Source organism: Sus scrofa, chromosome 15, assembly GCF_000003025.6.
Source record: "Sus scrofa isolate TJ Tabasco breed Duroc chromosome 15, Sscrofa11.1, whole genome shotgun sequence".
Lineage (NCBI taxonomy): Eukaryota > Metazoa > Chordata > Mammalia > Artiodactyla > Suidae > Sus > Sus scrofa.
Genome location: NC_010457.5, coordinates 94,987,672 through 94,993,719, shown reverse-complemented (window position 1 = coordinate 94,993,719; position 6,048 = coordinate 94,987,672).

Here is a 6,048-nt window from a genome sequence, read left to right as displayed (position 1 = left end):
GGATGGGGAAGCAGTGAGATGGAAGGAGCCTGACTCCTTGAGGACTTTGGGGTTGAACTTCCTTTCAACTACTCACCAAACAGCTTTTATCTTATTTAAGCCATTGTTATTTTGGCATTTTGCCACTCCCAGTTAAACTGGATGCTTACTGATACAAAGTATTACTATAAACTAATCCTAGCGGCACTTCTACACAGAAGGGTAATTTTATGGACTTCACACACAGGTGCAAAATTCTGGTTTTTTTTATACTCCCATCATTATAATATAGCAGAAAGCCCTTTATAGAACATACTTATTCCTTGGCACATCAAATTGTCATGCAGGGAGCCTATAACAAGGGATTCGGAAGCCAGGGCCAAAGATCGGAAACATACAAAGCGCATTAAAAGGCAACAATCTTTAGTATCCTACTCAGTGTGGACACCAATCCTTAGGAACAGCTGGACTGAGATAGAGGTGATGGTTAAGTGGAAGCACATGCCTGGTGTAGAGTAACAGGTGAAAGGAATGTGTGTAAAATGTTTTAAAAAGCAGATCTTGAAAAATTATTTTATTAATTAATTTCTATTTTAAAAATGCAAGCAAGGAGTTCCCCTTGTGGCTCAGTGGCTAACAAATCCAATTAGGAACCATGAGGTGGTTAACCATGAGGCTTCGCTCAGTAGGTTAGAGATCTGGTGTTGCCGTGGGCTGTGGTGTGGGTTGCAGATGCGGGGCTTGGATCCCGAGTTGCTGTGGCTCTGGTGTAGGCTGCCGGCTACAGCTCCGACTGGGCCCCTAGCCTGGGAACCTCCATATGCTGCAGGTGCAGCCCTAGAAATGACAAAAAGACAAAAAAAAAAAAAAAAGCAAGCAAAACATCTGGGGGGGGGGGACAGTGTTATGCCATGGCAGCTGGGAATTTGCACATTTTGCTCATTTTATTTTATTTATTTTCTTAAATTAGTGTTTTTAACAGTTTTTTTTAAACGGTTTTATTTTATTTAATTATTTATTTTATTTGTCTTTTTGCCTTTTCTAGAGCCGCTCCTGCAGCATATGGAGATTCCCAGGCTAGGGGTCCAATCAGAGCTGTAGCTGCTGGCCTGTGCCACAGCCATAGCAATGTGGGATCCGAGCCACATCTGCAACCTACACCACAGCTCACGGAAATGCCAGATCCTTAACCCACTGAGCAAGGCCAGGGATTGAACCCGCAACCTCATGGTTCCTAGTCGGATTCGTTAACCACTGCACCACGATAGGAACTCCCATTTTGCTCATTTTAAATAAACTAATGCAAGCAAGTGTCTAACACAGCACTTGAAGGACAGTGCTCATATGCTAGCTGTTGCATAATACTACATTATGTTATGATATTATGGTAAAAGAATTAAGCCTATTAGCAAATCATTTGAATTACTGGCTGAATAGAGTGAGGTCTCTCTTACTTATTTTCTCATGCTTCTGTTCTCTGATAATGTTTAGGTTGACTATATTATACATGAATGATAAGAGTATCAGTAGCTATGTTTTACTGAGCATCTACTAGGTTAGAAATGTTTTACAAACACTATTTCATTTGCTTCTTATAGTATTCTGAGAGATGACATCAAATCATTTTACCAGATGAAGAAACTGGGATCAAAAGAGATTACATGACTTAAGATCACATTCAAGGTGGCGGTGAACCAGGTTTGTTAATCCCACACTCATGCTCTTTCCCTAATACCAATTCTTACTCTGTCTTTGGTGGTAAGGTATGTGTCAAGTTTCCTTTGCAGTTCAGTTGGACCTAGTGAAACAAAATGGTACATGAGAATTTTTCCATAGTCATGCTATTTTTAACAGATTTTAAATCAGCAAAGACACTGTAGTATATAATTACATGAAAGATGGAATAAATCAGTAGTTATAACATGGGAAATATGAGAAACAAAACAACAAAAGGTAAATTAGTAACTTATAGATAGAACTTAGAAAAGACAACAATTATTAACTATTTACTTAATTTATTTTATTAATAAGCACTGCCTTATTGCTTTGTTGTAATATTCATCAAGTTGCAAGTTAAGGTATTTTATTCTAAAATTTAAAACTATTATCCACCTTAGAAAAATGGAGTTATAGAAATATCGATAACAAATTAGGAACATTTTACTTTTTTTCCCATAAAATACAGGATGTTTTCTACTTGTGGTCCATCTCGGTCCAGACTAACTACATTTCAAGTGCTCAATAGCCACCTGAAGCTAGTGGATATAATTTGGGTAGTGTAAGTCCAGATTACCTGCAGTGTGGTCATGATTCTCAGAAAAATCTGGATAATTAAATCAGAATCCTTAGAATTTATTTTTAAAAAGACCATAGAACCAATATGCCACATGCATGACCTAGCTTATGATATATTAGTATAAACTGATAAAATTTAGATAAATTGATTTTTAAAAATCTGCCCTGGAGAAAAGTAATATCAAAGGTACAAAGTCCCACTGTAATGGCACTCCCCCCTATATCCTAAGAATAAGAATACTTTATTTATTTATTTAGTTTTGCTTTTTAGGGCTACACCTGTGGCATATGGAAGTTTCCAGGCTAGGTATCAAATCGGAGCTACAGCTGCCGGCCTACAAAGCCATATCCGAGCCATGTCTACAACCTACACAACAGCTCTCGGCAACGCTGGATCCTTAACCCACTGAATGAGACCAGGGATCAAACCCGCATCCTCATGGATCCTAATCCGGTTCATTAGCCACTGAGCCACAAAAGGAACTCTGATAAGAATACTTTAAATCCCTCTGGCTTTTCATTATTTTGTCTTCTTCTGTCCTCTAAGTTTGATAAATCAGTTTAACTATTATGATGTTGCTGTCTTAATACACCATGGGCATAGTTGGGTTTGTCTGAAAGGGTGAGGTTGGTAAGCCATCCCAGCATAGAGCTCCATGCCTTTACAAATGCCCTGAAGTAGATGCATTTATACAGCATTGTATCTTAAGCTGTTGATTCCCAAACCCCATTGAAAGACCTTAGATTTTGCTCTACAGAGAGGGGGCCAGTTTCCTTTATATTGCAGTTACTGCAAGCTCTCTCACTCCTGTTCTACCATCAAAATGATATTAGGAGTACCCACTGTGGTGCAGTGGGTTAAGAATCTTACTTCAGCAGCCCAGGTTGCTGTGGGTTTGATCCCCAGGCTGTAGCAGTGGGTTAAAGGATCTGGTGTTGCCATAGCTGCAGTCTCTGGCCCAGGAACTTCCATATGCTGAAAATGTGGCCATTTAAAAAAAAAAGGATATTAGCATGGAGGAAAAGTGACTTAACCATTTCTTTCTCCCTTAACTCTTGATATTCCACTTGATTATTATCTTGGGAAATGTTTCAGTGTTTATTCTCTGAAATAAAAATTTATAGGTTACTTCAGGCATTCAGGCAATTGTTTGAGAATTTAACCAACCGACTATAGGGCTAACTGATGCACAAAAACTGAATCTTCATGACCAACAGGCTACCTTCTGGAACACCCCGCCATCACAACCCCCAGCTCCTACTTCCATCAGTTGAGTTGTATGTTTACCCAGAGTGGTTGAATTCTTCCCCAAACTATATGTTCTGATTGTACTTTTAATATTAGATTAAATATAATGTAAAATAAAGGAACATAATGTTGAAAAAAAAAGAAAGCTTTGGAAAGTGTTGATCAAGGTGAGTCTTAAAAATTTACTGGGTATGAGGCAATTGTAAAAATAGAAGGAAAAAATTTAAATCCATGGTAATAATGTTCTCACACTACTTGGCAAATATTTTTAAGTCCTTCCTCTAAAGAAATCAGAGCTAGAGATTATTTATTTTTTTGTCTTTTTAGTGCCACACCCATGGCATATGGAGGTTCCCAGGCTAGGGGATGAACTGGAGCTATAGCTGCTGGCCTACACTACAGCAATGCTGGATCCAAGCTGCGTCTGCAACCTACATACACCACAGCTCAAGGCAACGCCAGATCCTTAACCCACTGAGCAAGGCCAGGGATTGAACCTGCGTCCTCATGGATGCCAGTCAGATTTGTTCCCACTGAGCCACAGACAGGAATTCCCCAGAGCTAGAGATTATATACCCATGGATTTGGTTTATGCAAGAAAAACAATGCAGACCAATCAAGAGACACATGTTTAAGGATGGGCCTTGGCCTTCTTGCAAAGATTGACAATGGATGTATACAGAACATATTGGATCCTCTGTTCTATCTAGCTTTTTTTTCCTTCAGTGAATTGGCAGATTGCTTGTTCCTATCACATAGAAGATGACTATTTTCACTGCATTGTATTGATAATTTACATATTCTAAAAATATTCGCATGGACTATCAATGCTTTTTCTTGATCTGTATTCTGTTTCTCCTTCTGGTGCATATCAAGGAGAATTAGTTTCTAGGTTTTGGTTTTTTGTTTTTGGTTTTTTGTCTTTTTGTCATTTCTTTGGGCTGCTCCCGCGGCACATGGAGGTTCCCAGGCTAGGGGTGGAATCAGAGCTGTAGCCACTGGCCTACGCCAGAGCCACAGCAACGCGGCATCCGAGCCGCGTCTGCAACCTACACCACAGCTCACGGCAACGCCAGATCTTTAACCCACAGAGCGAGGCCAGGGACCGAACCCGCAACCCCATGGTTCCTAGTCGGATTCGTTAACCACTGCGCCACTACGGGAACTCCTAGGTTTTGGTTTTTAATGTGTTTTGTGAAGAATGGATTTACTCTGACCTAAAAATCAACCTTTAAGATTAGACTGTAAGTGGTAAGAATAAACAGCTTGAGGGCCCGCAATCCATCACAAAGTATGCGCATACTTTAAAAACTCTAACCTCGTTACTAAATAAGTCATCGAATTTGCTGTGTGCAACAATTCCCTCTATGGCACAGTGGGTTAAGAATCTGACTGCAGCAGCTCAGGCCACTGCAGAGGAGTGGGTTCAAGCCCCCAATTGGCACAGTGGGTTAAAAGATCCTGTGTTGACATATCTGTGGCATAAATTGCAGCTGCAGTTTGGATTCAATCCCTGGCCTGGCAGGGAATTTCCATATGCAACCGGTGCACCACAAAATAAAAAAATAAAAAGAGGTTGTAATGGTTAACGAACTGACTAGTATCCATAAGGACACAGGTTTGATCCCTGGCCTTGTTCAGATGTGTCTCTTGGATCCCATGTTGCTATGGCTGTGGCATAGGCCTGTAGGCCTTCAGCTACAGCTCCAATTAGACCCCCTAGCCTGGGAACCGAGGGTGCGTCCCTAAAACGACAAAAAATAAAAAAGAGGTTGTTAATTTAATTGTAGAAAAATAGAGGATGCTGCAAAAATATCCTTTGGCCCCCAGAGGGCGCAAGGCAGAAAGAAGTCAGAGTTGAGAGTTTGATCCCTCCAGACGGTGGCGCTACTTCCCCACCAGGGCTGTTAAAGAGAACAGGCAAGGTGGTCTCAGCCACCGCAGAGGACATTAAATGTGGGATCCTAGTAGGCCATGACTGCCTGTATTTATCTCTGGCCTTTGAAGTGTGGCAAATATGCAGAAATTACAGAAACCTCTATACCCCCTTCTGGCTTACCTACAGAAATGGAGAGTGAGTGTGAAAGAATTAGAGAGTATTTAGAGTATTGGAATGAGAATATGGGAGTTCCTCTTGGGGTTCAGTGGGTTAAGGATCCCATGTTGTCATGGTAGCTTGGGCCACTGCTGTGGGGCAGGTTCCATCCCTGTAACTTCGGTATACTATGGGGCGTGGCCAAAAAAGAAAAGAATATGAGTTTGAGAGAGATTAGCATGTGTGAGTGTGTGTACATATAAGAATGTTAAAGAGAGTATGTGAGCAGGAAGAGGCCCACAGTGCTCTTAGCTTTGGTTTAGACAGAATACTGTTGAAGTACATGAACACAGCTAACTTATGCTTCAAATTCAGTTCTAAATGTTTTCCCAAAGGCTAAAGTTGCAAATTTCCCCTCCAGACAGGAAACAAAACTAAGCACAAGCCTCTCTGCTCTCCCTAATTTTTTTTTTTTTTTTTGGATCCTTTT